This window comes from Meriones unguiculatus, chromosome 15 (assembly GCF_030254825.1).
Source record: "Meriones unguiculatus strain TT.TT164.6M chromosome 15, Bangor_MerUng_6.1, whole genome shotgun sequence".
Classification (NCBI taxonomy): Eukaryota; Metazoa; Chordata; class Mammalia; order Rodentia; family Muridae; genus Meriones; species Meriones unguiculatus.
This window is the reverse complement of record NC_083362.1, coordinates 68084592-68099073: the sequence shown is the minus strand read 5'-3', so window position 1 is coordinate 68099073 and position 14482 is coordinate 68084592.

The window sequence follows — 14482 nt, the reverse complement described above, 5'->3', positions numbered from 1 at the left end:
GGCTATACACACAACTAGCCAACAGTCATCACATGGCAGCTTCCTTTAGTATTTTTGATGTAGCTGAAAATAATTTCCTAAGTGTAGTTGCTTCTCCAGGGACAGTCCATGGAATCAGGGCTGGTCAGTGTATGTTATCCTCAGTGCAGTCTGGAACCAACCATACTGAAAGCTCAGCACAGCACTTGGCCAATGTATTAGAATTGCCTTGGTCACCCATCCTTCATATGCGTCATTACCTTTTTGTCCCTTCACAGGTTCAATTCCAAGGCCACTCTTAAGCTGCCTTCTGTAACCAAGAGTCTGTGTTTGTGAGTCTCACCTGAACTCTCACTAGCCCAAACTTTACTCTCTAATTCTAATTTGTATCTTAACAAAGTACTCCAGAAAAGGTTCCTCTGACAGTAAGATATATATATTTTTTCTTTTTATGGGGACATTACACTCCAGTGGTCATAGTTTCAAGTTTCTGCAGTTCTATTGTTAGTGTCCCTTCATTTCGAGTGTGTGAAATGTTCAGCTTCATTGAATTCAACTATTGAACATCCTCATTTTAGACTTCACTTGAGCTTCTTTATAATAAATTGAGTTTCTTGGGTCCTGGTGTTTGTGCAGAATATTAGTTATTACAGGTGCCTATTTAGACACAACATGTAGCAGACAATTTCTTTACTTTTCCTTCCTTATGCCAACAACTCTCCATGAGTGAGCAAAGACTGTTAGATCTTCGCTATGTAGTTGCAGGTTCTTGAAAGGACAGCTGGTGTCCTTGTTAAACGTGCCCTGTTCCCCACGTTCTCTTCCTTTTTTTCAGCTAGTTGTGGGTGTGTGACTGAATTCTGGGCATTCGAGAATGTCACCTGCAACTTGCTGAGAAGGGCAGTTGTCTATTGGTTGGCGTGGTCACAACTAGAAGGAACCTTGAAATAACCTTGACATGAGGATGGCAGAACAAGACAAATGAGGTCTGGCTACCAACTCAGGCTCTCACATCGGCCATGGCTTTTAGGTGGGAAAGAAAGGAGCAGCCATCTAGTACGAGCCACTATTACTTTGGATCTCTATTTTAGCAGCCAAATCAATTCTCTAATTAATGCTCAAGGGATATGCATATCTGAAAGCTGATTCCTAATGTTATATTCATGTAATCAGTTAGTAGCTGCTTGTCAATAAGTTGGAGAACATATGAATTCTTTGAAAACTGTGTTTATTAACTTAAGCCATTTGGGCTCCCATAAAAATGTGGGGTGTGCCTGGCAGTTGAGTAATCAATCAGACCAATATGACTTATGTCCTATGTTCTCTTTACTCAAAGTTTAAAAACAAAATATTGAGAAAAAGTTTCACTAAGATGAATGAATTAAATAACTTTAATATTTATATATATGATAAACACAATATACCATAAGCACAATATTTTAGGACAAGCAAAATGACTATAAGACATTTAATGCACATGGCATCCTACTCTCTTCTGGGCCCTCCAGCCAAACAGAGGGCTTTTGTTTCTGGTTCCTTTGGTTTTATGGTGCTCCTGGAGAAATTTTGTAAAAGACCTGTCTGTAAATGCAGCTATTCTGTCTCAAAGCCAAATGATATTTTCCATTTTTACATCAACTTTCCATTTCACACCACCAAAATTTTGATACCTTTTATTATCCAAAAGCACTGACATTTTTGGAAATATTGAAATTTTAAAGCAAACTTTCCTGCCTTTTCTTCAAGTTATTCTTTGAGTTTTGCTGATGGCCTTATTACCATTTTCATCAGGGACCTTATTTATTCCAGCTCAGAAGTTCTACATGGCTGAGTCTGGCTTAGACCAGGGAGGCCAATTTATTATTGTTGGCTGTCCTTTTCCAACTCTGTTATTTAAACTATTGGGTGGTTACATGCTAGTGTTTGGGTGTCTGATAGCATTTGAGAAATTTAAGTACATGAGCAAGAGTGGGAGAATAGTCCTTGGGTTCTAGTCAGTGACATAAATTTTTGTATAAAACTCAAAACTAAAGATACAATTATTTTCCAGGTTGGACTTATTAGCCTCATTTCAAATATTAGTATGGGAAATCTAAAAGAAAAAAAAAGAAAGAGAGAAAAAGAAAAAGCAGAACAGATAATTAATGGTGTTTAATGTAATTTTGAGCAGGGCCATTTGGAAGTGTGGTACAGAATTAAATGCGATGTTATGGCGTGGCTGCCATTCGCAAGGCTGGCTAGGATGCCTTAGCTCTGCATTTTTAGGGATGGATCTACTTAGGAAAGTGTGGCAGAGATGGTTGGCAAATGCTTTTGTTCTATACAATTGTGAACAACAAGTTAACAAGTTGGGTCCTTTTTTCTTAGTTCAATGGTGCCTGAAATTGAAATATTGGGGAAGGAGAGACATTTTTTAAAATAATTTTTTATCAGCTCCAGAATGTGAACTGTCTGATTAGCAATTTGAGCAAAGAGATATACATTTCACTGAAAAACAGAACGGTGTAAAGACCTCATATATAGGCTGCCATATGCACAAGGCATGCTGGCTGACCAGTCTTGATACTGGTCAAAGTTCAAAGTCAGCTATAGCTGAAGAGCCCAAAACGTACAGCATTGCAACAACAGTTCTGTTACTGCTGCATCTACATTTCCATAAATCACAGGGAAAAGCTGCTCTCAGTAAAAAAAAAAAAAAAAAAAAAAAAAAAAAAGAAGGCAGGATGGAAAAGAAGTGGAGGTTCTGGACCTTGAACAAGTGGCTCTGGACTTTTAAAAACTTAACAGTTAAGTAGATCCTATAAATTTAAGTATGCCCTATACATAGAAACATTCATGCTCATAAGTAGGTGGCTCAATAAATTTTCAAAGGGTGCTTACCCAGGTCACTATTTCCTACATCAAGAAATAGGCCATCAGGGCAGGAGAGATGATTCAGTAATCAATAATACCAGCAACTCTTGGAGAAGACCAGGGTTAGGTTCTCCACAGCGACATGGCAACTCAAACCTACATTTCCATGGATTGTGATGCCTTCTTCTTCAGGCACTCTATGTGATGGGTGCAATATATCCATACAGGCACAAACACATAAAATAAAACCAAATATTTTTTTTAAAAAAGAAATAAGTAGAAAATATTCTAGAAAATAAGTAGAAATATTCTTGGAGCCCTGTGTTCTCTGAATCACCTTCTCCTAAGGTGACAAGTGCTGGACTCTCAGCACTGCGCATTAATCTTGCCTATTTCTGAACTTGGTCTGAGTGGAACTATCGGTGTGTGTTTTTACCTAGTTTCTCTTGGTCAGCAGTGCACCTGTTCTGTTGGTGCATGTTGATGTGGGTAGCAGCAGCTTTTCCCCCACTGTGCAGCATTCTACTGCGTGGCTATATTAACATTTATCTTTCCCAATCTTGGTAGATATTGGTGCTCTTTGCCCTTTGGGCCACTATGAAGGAAATGTTATGACCATCTTTGCATGCGTTTTACAGCAACTTGTGCACATTGTTTATGCTGCAGGGTTAGAAGTTGAATGGGTGAGTTTTAGGATTTGTATAGCTTCCAGTTTACCAGATAGTTTTCTTTTTCTTGGGCTTTCCTCCCCCACCTTCAAATCAAATACTTCAATTTCTGTCTCCTCCATTGGTATTTGGACGTTCTAATTGCCACACATTCTGACATGCTTAGCATGAGGACCCTTTTAATCTTACCCTTCCTGGTGGGTATGTGATAATCTTCCTGTGATATTAATTCTCCCCATTATGACTGATGGTCTTCAGCATCCTTTTCATGTTTGTTGATTTTATATTTATTCTGTTGTATGAAATTCTTCTTTGTATTGTAGAAAGTAAAAAATGTGTCAAGACTTTTATCTCTATGTATATATTTGTGTGTGTACCTCTATTCCCGTGTGTGTGTGTGTGTGTGTGCTTGTGTACAGTGTCTGATTCAGCTAGAAGAAGGTGATGGATTCCCTTTAGCTGGAGGTAAGGTGATCTTGAACCACACTACATGGGTGCTAGAAATCTAACTTGGGTCCTCCACTAGAGTAGTGTAGTACTATCCTATCTGCTGAGCTATCTTTCCAGCCCCTATTTTTATTTTTGCAGTGCAAAAACATTTTGTCTCTCATGACACAAAGTCCATTGTGGGGGTTTAAGTGAAATGTTCCCAGAGGCTCATGCATTGGAATACTTGGTCTCCAGCTAGTTGACACTGTTTGGCGAGGTTTGGGAGTTGTGTGGCCTTGCTGGAGGAAAGATGTCACCAGAGGCAGGTTTCATGAGTTCTCAGGCTGTTTTTCTTTCAGTTCAATCTCTCTGCTTCGTGCTTGCAATCGAATATGTAACGTCTCAGCTTCCTGCTTTGACCTCCTGCTCCATGCTTCTCCCGCCACTATAGGCGTTCCCTCTGGAACCATAAGCCCAAATAAACCCTTCCTTCCCTAAGTTTCTTGGGTCATGGTGTTTTGCCACAATAGCAGAAAAGTGATCAATATAGTTGTGTCCCAGGATATTGTTGTACCAAAGGACTACAGCATTCCAAAATTTATCATTGTGTATGGTATTTTTTTTAAGATCATATCATAAATTGTCCTATGAAATTTTCATGTTTGTTCCTTTGAACAATGGCTATAAAAATGTACCGGGAACATTTATTTCTAACAGTAACAACGACCATCTTAATCACCTTTATTGACTTATAGTGAATTGCATGTAAGCATTTGTGTAGTAGATTCTGCCCAAAGATGTCTGTGTTTCATTAATTTTACTTTAGGGTTTATGCCTCTGATGCTGACGACTTCTTCTCTTTACTGCCACTGTCTATGTCTTCATTTGTGGGCAGTCATCTCTTCGTCTCCCGAAACTGGAATCACTGAAACTGTGAGCAAACTCTGCAGGGTTACCTCCTTCTCCCTCCAAGTTCCGGCCCTTTCTGTCTTGCTACATCAACATGGAGTTGATCTTTTCCACAGAAAGAGAAGTTACAAAGTATTTTCTTAAGTCATCAGCTCACTGATACTTCTACCATGATATTGAATTAGGGCTCTGTGAGAATACATTCCCTTTTACTGTATTTATGGTATCTAGACCATTTACCATTTCCCTTCCAACCCAAGTCTCACTCACTGTCATTTCTAGCATTGTCAGTAGGCTGGGAGGATTTAGGAGGAACAGACTCTGTTCATTGTGGCTACATTACCAAGACTGTCTTGCACGAATATCCATCTTTCAATTATATGCTGACATTTACCTGCCCAAACCTCATCCTCAGAGAACACAATATATTTTCTTATTGCCTCTTGTTCTTTCTTCCAAGCATTCTTGCCCTGACTGCTTTCCATTGTTTTTTGATCCTAATTTATCACGTGAACTCTGGGCCAGCAGCTCTCAGCACTCCTTAGATAAAGTGATGTGCATCTGAACTAGAACCAGCATCCAGAGTGAACATCATGAGCTTTAAGGTCCAAGACTAGAGTATAGCAACCTCACTCCAATTGCGGAATCAGAAACTATTGTAGGAAATGGGGAGGGCCCTGTTCCAGGTGCGCGCAGCCATGTTCCTGCCTATTCTGCAGTGAGTGCGGCAAGGCAGCTCCACTTAGCTGCTGCTCTCACATGTCTTTTGCAATGCACACATTACAGAATGGGGGAGCCTGTAGCTGGCACTCTTAGTGGGATGTATTTTTTTTTTTTTTTGGCAGAAATTATAGATCCACGTTGCAAGTTTAATGATTCTATGCTTGAAACTTGAGTAGTGTCTTTTTCCTTTGAAGAACATAACAAATGCATGTGACACCCACTCTGGCATTCTTAGTCACACGGCAGAAATTATCTGTGCTTAAAAACATTAATTTCTTTCCGTAAGATAAGATAGCAGGAGAATAATTTCCATCATGCAGTTTTCATTGTATTGCCGAGAAAAGGGAAACCAGAGGGTTTGATTAGAAGACAGGATCCCAACAAAAAGTCAGTTACTTGCATAATTCAACCCCCAAACTAGGTTTGCCTCAGGGGAGTCAGAATCGAACATCGAACCTTGTCTTCCTCCTCCTCTTCTCACACAGGCCTCTCATACATGCTATTCTTGTGTAGGAAGCCTCATCTGTTTTCATTCATGTTTAGTTCATATAGAATTAACAGCACAAGTCTGTTCTCAACAGGTGTTGTAGAACAAGGCACTGTTGCTAAATGACGTAATCTGTTTCCTGGTTTCCTGAATTTACCAATTCATTAACTCATCATTTTCCCAATGCACTCACAGATTCCCTACCCCCAAACCACAAAGCAAAACCAAATACACAAGAAACAGACACAGCGTCCCTCAGTCACACAGAGGCAAAATCAAATGGAAATACTCAACAGGAAATCCTGAGCGTTTCTAATCACTTTTTTCATCAGACCTTTCCGGCAGGGGACATCAGATGGTGGCAGGACAGGAGGTCGTTGGGTAGCTGGGCTTTCATAGATGACTTTGGTTATGTGTCCTTTGAACAACTGTCAATGGTCACTCTTGCTTTTGCTCAGACAATCAAACAGGCCTTTATTTTAAATAGCTTTACTATGGCTACTACTGCTATTATTATTATATTAATCCTTCACCCCTGAAGTCTTGCAGAATATTGGGAACCTATTAATGCATACACATATGCTATGCAGAGAAAGGGATAGTCAAAGAAATCAGGATGGCAAAGTCAAAGATGCAAATTAAGACCCAGGAAGAATCAATTAAATAGGCACCAAAGGTCTGTTTAAATGATTAAATGAGACAGAAGTGCATCTTGAGATGAATAAATTACATGAAAGTGTGAGGAAAGAAAAGAGGGCCTGGGAGGCATGTGAGGGGGAGGAAGAGTGAACGAATACGTGAGGAGAGATTCAGCAAGGGTGATGTGCACTTGGTCTCAGATTTTGGTTATTAGAGTGATTAAATATGCAAAAATGTCACCATAGCCTCCGGGCATCACAGCAAACAGGAATACAAATGTGAACTCCCAGGGCTAGAATAACAAGACGTAAACCTTTACGCTCCTCACGGGGCTTCCACACACATGCCTCAGGGGCACGGGTGTCCTGCAGTCAGCTGTGACATACTGATTTCAGTATTCCCCCTTCCCCCTTGCAACCAAATGTTACTTTGTGTTTCCCAAAATGCCTAATGTCTATCATATAATCCTTAAAACAAAGTGGGACTAACAAGCCCAATCTTGAGTTCAGCCTTCCGAAGGAAGAGAGCAGAGGTGAGGGGCGCAGATCTGAGTTCACACAAAGCCAGGAGCTGTCTGCCTCAGACTGCCGTGGACAGCTGAGCCTGCTGGTTACGTGGACAAATGGGAATGGAAATGCGGAAGTGGTTCACTTGACTGCAGTTTGGCGTGGCAGCTGATGCACACGTAGGCGGTGGTGCCATGTCTGTGTTTTAGATGCCTTCTGCACTTTCCTCTGTCTCTTGTGTTCTGCTCTGAGGTAAGTCCTTGTCTCTCCTATGTTCAAATTGCAGTCTTCCCTTCATCTCAGCTGGAGATAACACTATGTTTGTTGAACTTTCCAGCATTTTGTTTTGGCATAATAATCCTTAGGATAGTTTGCCATAGTGTTCTAAGGACTTCTTATGCATTGCCGTGAAAACAACTTTGTGGATTGGAAGCCAGAGGTAGAGGCTGAGCCCCAGCTGCTTATAATGCTAAATTGCTTCTGGCCAGCGTTCCCTCCCTAGGCGCAGTGACAGTAACTCCTGGCTTCTGTCCAAGGACATGCGACATGTCTTACCTTGTCCACCTGTCTATTCATTGGCTGAATAGACAAAGGCTAGTAACACTTAACTTCTTCCATGCTGAAAGTCATCCATTAAGGCATGTAAGACCAAGATGCTGATTTTGGTTTCAATTTCTCTTTCCTTTTCCTTTTATTTTCTTATTTATTTATTTATTTATTTATTTATTTATTTATTTATTTATTTATTTCTCCACCCTCTTCTTTTCTTTGTATCCTTCTTCTCCTCTCCACCTCACTGGCTTTTTGAAAAGAGTTTTCTTCTGTATCCCAGGTTGTACTTGAACCCACAACATAACTCTGTCTCTGAGCTCACACTCATGACCCAGCTTTGTGAGTGTTCAGTTTCCTTTGCTGAACTTCCAGCTGAAGAATCAACCATTCTTGCCCTCTCTTTCTTACTGGAACCTCACGGGGTGTCAGTGGGGTTCACCTCCATATTCCTTACACTGCTCTTAATCAACTCAGAAAGAGTTCTGGAGGATCCGGAGTGAAACTTAAGCCTATTTGTGGATATGAAGAGGATACCGCTGAGATCCAATAGGAGCACAAATTTTCAGCTTCTGAAAGCTATTCATCTGGATGTAGAGGGAAGTAGAAGGAAGCTTTTCTTAAAGAATGAGCAGAGCACAGGAGTGCCTGCCTCAAAGAGTAAGCCCATTCTGTGAGAGATCCTCCAGCCAGAAAGCCTTGTTGCATGGACTGCCCCTGCTACCAGCTAAGAGATGAACACAGCTTCTACTTACTGCCTTTCTCAATTCTTTCTCAAGCTTCATGGCCTTTTGAAAATCTTGACAATGTATTTGACTTGTTATTGCTCTTAAAACTTCTGAGGTAGAAGGAGGTATGGAGGAGACCTTCCTCTTTGGCTCTTCCAGGAGACGGAAAGCAGGTAGTGGAAGAATCAGTGCTACCAGCCAAGCAGAAGCACAGGTATGGCACAATTCCCACAAATAGCCTTTGAGGATTCTCTTCCCTCAGGTCTTCTGGGCATGCTGCACACATTTCCATTTGCCCAAGACCACTCTACCAAGAAGAACTTTGGGAACAGAATGCAGTTTATAGAACTATATATGACTCCTTGTACCTCCTTGATGCGAGGAAGACCCTTTTATTGTGGATTTGTTTGTAAAACAAGGTGTTCACAGGGTAAAAGGAAAGCATGCATTCTCTTTTTTTGGGGAAGCTGCTGCTGATTTTGGAAGACTAGTCTCTGAAGTGGAGTTAGGTACATATAGAAGGGAAGATGATGCTGCTCATTCCAAACTTACATAGCAGCGTGTAACTGGATTGCTAGAAAATCAGAAATGGCGGCCTGAAACTCAGGAGATGCTCACAGCAAGCTGTGAGGTTTTGGAAATGACCTTGAGAAAACATTGGCTGCGAGTTCTTATATGTAAAAGATGATGTTATCCAAAAACATCCCAGCCCACACTCCCTCCTATATAAAGATTTCTCAAGAATAACGGGATTGTTGGCTGCATTGTTGTCTACAGTTACATACTTAAGACACACATACACACACACATAAAAACACACATAGACACACAAACATATACACACATGAGAGACAGAGAGAAGGGGTTGAACATGGTTCAAAATATGAGATGTCTCCCTCCACCTGTCATTTTATCAGCCAGTGACTGGAGGGTTTCTTACCTGGCTTACCAGAAACATTATTTTGTTCAAAAACACTGCCTGATGAAGAAGGCTAAAGTGTGCCCCTGAACAAAATGCTGACAACATATTCAAAAGATTATCTTATAATACTGCCCAGGTAAATTCTTTTCATGAATAGAATCGTGCTGCTGTTGAGAAGGGGCGACTTCCTTTGAGTGCTCTGCTTGTTGACTCTGCAGCATTAACAAGGACATTGCTCTCACACAGATAGAAATCAGTACAGAGTGTGAATTACATATTTTACAGGAAAGTATGTATAAGAGGAAATGAGAGACGAATAAAAGAATGGCGTTAGGGGTTAGAAATGAGCATGTGAAAGCCTCATTGTTACAGACTCTGCTGCATTCTCCAGGATGGTAGATGATGGTTCTGCTGAACATAGGCAGTGGCCTGCTAATTGGGCAATTTCCCTTTTTACATTAATGTGAGGTGAAGGGTGGGGAGGAAGACAGCACTATTTAAGGAAGATTCCAGGAATATACATGTATACATGGCAAACATTTTTTTTATTATTATTTAAAGTTCCAAATAAGTATTCCCCCACTTTCTTACTTATTTTTTTTTCCTTGCAAAAGAAATATTCTGAAAACCAAAGCTTGTGCTGAGATCTGGTGACTGGTCATAAGTCATCTCGCCCTTGGGAAGTTGGTATGGATCCAAGTGAATAGATTGGCCAAGTGCTGTCACAGCTATCATCCAGCCAGACTTTCACTTTTCGAGCTAGGAAGTTTTATGGAATCAATCCAGACAATAACTTCAGTTAAAAGAATTGTGTCTTTTGTTCCCTTCCAGTTTTTTTTTTTTTTTACACTCACGTCTTTCTGTAAGTCTTGACAACAGTGTGTGACTTAGTTCTTCTCTTTAAACCCCTGAGAAAAGGTTCCATGTGTTTCTGAGGCCAGGAGGTAGGCTCCTACCAGAGACAAGGTGATGAGAATCTTATAACTTAATGTACAGAATTAAATTTACAAAGTGGAAAAGCCTTGGTTGGGGTCCTGATACGTGCAGGGAGACTAGGTTTCCTGATTTATGGAGAACAACATAAATTTATGTTGTTTATGGTTGCCATGGATATTTGAGTCTTGGTTGGACTCCATCAGGACTCCTACACCTTTTAATGAAATTTGTGACATTAGATGTGCTTCAGTGGGGAAACCTATGCCCTGCTAATACTCTAATACATGTTTATTAAGGACTTGGTGCTTTTGTCCAACAATAAGCTACAGATAGCATACAAGGCCACTTATTATTAAAGAAGAGTTGGAAGCAACACAGAATAAGCCATTGTTCACCAATCTCTCTCAAAAAGTGTTTCTTCCCAGGGTTTTCTTCGGTGTACAGATTTTAGTATGTTTATCCTATATTATATATCTAATATCCACTTATAAGTGAGTATACACCATTTGTGTCTTTCTGCTTCTGGGATACCTCACTCAGGATGATCTTTTCTAGTTCCCATCATTTGCCTGCAAATTTCATGATTTATTTGTTTTTAATTGCTGAGTAGTGTTCCATTGTGTGAATGTACCACAATTTCTGTTTCCATTCCTCAACTGAGGGATATCTGGGTTGTTTCCAGCTTCTGGCTATTACAAATAAAGCTGCTATGAAGATAGTTGAGAAATTGTCCTTGTTGTATATTTGAGCATCATGGTAAGATGCTCAATCTTCATTCAGAAAGGCAAATAGATGGACATCAGAAAGAGAAAACAAGGAACAGGACAGGAGCCTATCACAGAGGGCCTCTGAAAGACTCTACCCAGCAGGGTATCAAAACATATGTTGAGATTCATAGCCATTTTTTTTTCAGAGGGCAGGGAATATTATGAAAGAAAGGGGAGATAGAAAGCCCTGGAGGGAACAGGAGCTCCACAAGGAGAGCAACAGAAACAAAAAATCTGGGCACAGGGATATTTTCTGAGACTGAAAATACAACCAAGGACTATGCATGGAGATAACTTAGAACCCCTACACAGATGTAGCCCATGGCAGCTCAGTGTCCACAAGGGTTCCCCAATAATAGAAACAGAGACTGTCTCTGACATGAACTAATGGGCTGGCTCTTTGATCACCTCCACCTGAGTGGGGAGCAGCCTTACTAGTCTACAGTGGAAGACAAAGAAGCCAGTCCTGATGAGACCTGATAGACTAAGTTCAGATGGAAGGGGAGGAGGACTTACTCTATCATTGGACTGGGGGAGGGGCATAGGAAAAGAAGAGGGAGGTAGGGTATGATTAGTAAGGGATGAAGAAGGGGCCTACAGCTGGGATACAAAGTGAATAAACTGTAATTACTAAAAATAAAAATTGAAAAATTAAAAAACTGTTTCTTCTCAAAGAATAATGGTAATTGTCTGAAAAGACAGTGGATGGAACCAAATGTGTGTGTTTGGGATGTTTGAGTGTTTAATAGTTATGATTGTAGAACATAGGTTGTGGCTCACTAATAGCTTAGCTAAAAGAATGGTGAGCCCTGACATAAATTTGTTGGTAAACACTTAGTTTGTCCCCCTTATCCACACCTTGTTATCAAATAATACTTCCAGAGCTACTGTAATGATCAGTCTTCACTGCCATCTTGTCTAGGTTTAGAATCACCATGGATACATAACCTTTTGAGATATCTATAAATATGTTTCCAGAAATCTTTATCCGATGAAGAAGGACCGCCCTGAATATGGGTGACATGATTTACAGACTAGGGACACAAAAGTGAATAAAAAAGAAGAAAATGAACTGAACACAAGCATTTATTCTTCTCCACTTTCAGAGACAATGTGCTCAATGTGCTCATGTTCCTGTCGTTACGGCAGCCCTATCCGTGTGAACTGTATCTCTTGAACTGTGAGCCAACCATAACCCTTTCTCCTTTAAGTTGCTTCTAGTCAGGCATTTGGTCATTAAATTTGGTCATCAACCCTTTAAGTTGAACTGTATCCCTTGAACTGTGAGCCAACCATAACCCTTTCTCCTTTAAGTTGCTTCTAGTCAGGCATTTGGTCATTAAAATAAGAGAAGAGAAATTAAAAACAATTCAGCTATTCGACGTTTTCTGCACCGGGGCCAGCAGTGTCCACAGTGAGAACATGTCTCCAGAGCAGAGTGGGGCACATAGAGCGCTCTCTGTGGGGTCTGCTTGTTTTCTGCTCTTGCATATGGTTCTGTCACTCAACGTCAGGGTGTCATCAAGACATTGCTCTCTGATTTTTGTCGCATGTTTGATGGAGGGATGAAAAGCACCTGAGCTCAGTAGCCTAGAACTTCAGAGTCTCACATATCAGAGAAGAGCAAGTGTTCAAGTGAAGCAGACCATGAGACCAGTCAGGGAACATGAAAGGAGGGCTTAAGGCCCAATGAGTCAGAGGTTTTACCAAAGCTCATAGTTATGTTGGTAGTCCCACACTCCTCATGGACCCTGGTTTGTGATGGTCGGAGTCTGACAGCTGGGTTCCAGACTGTCCTCAGGACAATGAAATTAAGGGTGATGGATACCATTCTCAGCATAGTGTGTTGCTTCTTCTTTATAAGGGTTTATCTCCTTCTACTTTGGCTGTGTGATTCAGGTAGGCTGTCATTCCTGGTGACAGAATATAGTCTGTGACCTGGACATGGGTACCCAGGATTCTAATGGTTTCAAACATAGGCATTGCTTTGTAGATAGAATAGCATTGTGAAGCCATGGAGCTACATTCAGGGTTATACAGCTCTCTAATTTCATTTCCATTGCCCATTTGAAGTCCTGCTATTTCTGCCTACTGATCTCCACTTTTGGCTGCCATTTTGGAATTTTAAGTATAGAGTCAGCTCCCCCTTACCCCTTGCCTCTCTCATGAATGATAATAGCAATGAAGGGATTGATTCAAGACTACAGTGGAGTCTTTCTAGAACATTCTAATGTTAAAATGTCTCCATGCTCCTTCCTCCTTTTCCTTCGTTGTACAGGGCAATTGAGCATGGGTTTGCATTTTATTTCAGGATTCCGATGATTTGTAAAAACACAAATGATCATGTTTTTGATGGTGTGTCCCTCAGATGCATCACAAGACACATGATAAATCTGCTCAGGAGGTGTTTGTGCTTTGCCATGGGGCTGGCCTCACTCTTGGGGATTCTGCTTTTGCCTGTGTGAAAGAAGTAACCAGACTGTGAAACAGTTTGCTTTTTTTGGCTCCTTCCAGTTTTGGATCCTTCCATAGCCCAATCAATTATGTAGCAATTGGCCCTAAATTCACCCAAATGCATTCAGCTGAATACAAATTTCACACTTAAGGCACTGACATTCCCACTCCCTGCTGTGCATGGTCTGAGTATCTTGTAGATGAACCCAAACTCTCAGTAGGCCTTAATTAATATTCTGGAGTAGGGTGTACTGGGTTCCAATTTGAGGTTTGTCAGTTACTACTGTGTGGCCTCCAATACGATACATACAAACACCTCTGTCTTTCCGCATCTTCACTTGCTGCAATATTGTAGGTTTTACCTCAAAGAGTTGTTGAGAAGACTGAATGAGGTAATCCATGAAATAAGCTTAGTGTCCTACCTGCCAGATAGTAGTAGTTATTACTTATCATTCCTATTGTAGTCATCACCGTCAGCACTGCAAACATCATCATCCCCATCATCTCATCCCCATTAGCACCAGCATCAATATCACCTTGATCTATGAAAGGCAACTGTTTTGATACTGAAGCCAGAAGAGGGAATGTTGGGGTTTGAGAAATGGATGGGAAGAGATGAGCTATAAGAGGTGAGGTCCACATGAAAATGAGATGAATGTCAGGGTCTAACCTCCTGTGGGTCTATGTGCATCTCTCCCATGATTAGGTACCTTGGCCTATTCTTAGGGTCAAAGCCAAATTTGAGTTATGAGTTGGTCATTGGGAATACATAATAGTCATTAAATTACTTTATGTAAAGGTTTGATTCTAAATTACAAACATCACCTTTATATGAAAAGATTAAGCAGACAAAACAGTCACTGGTCTTTAAAAAAATAAAATTAGGAAATTATAAATACATACTCAAGGACATTTTTATCCTATGTCTCTGCC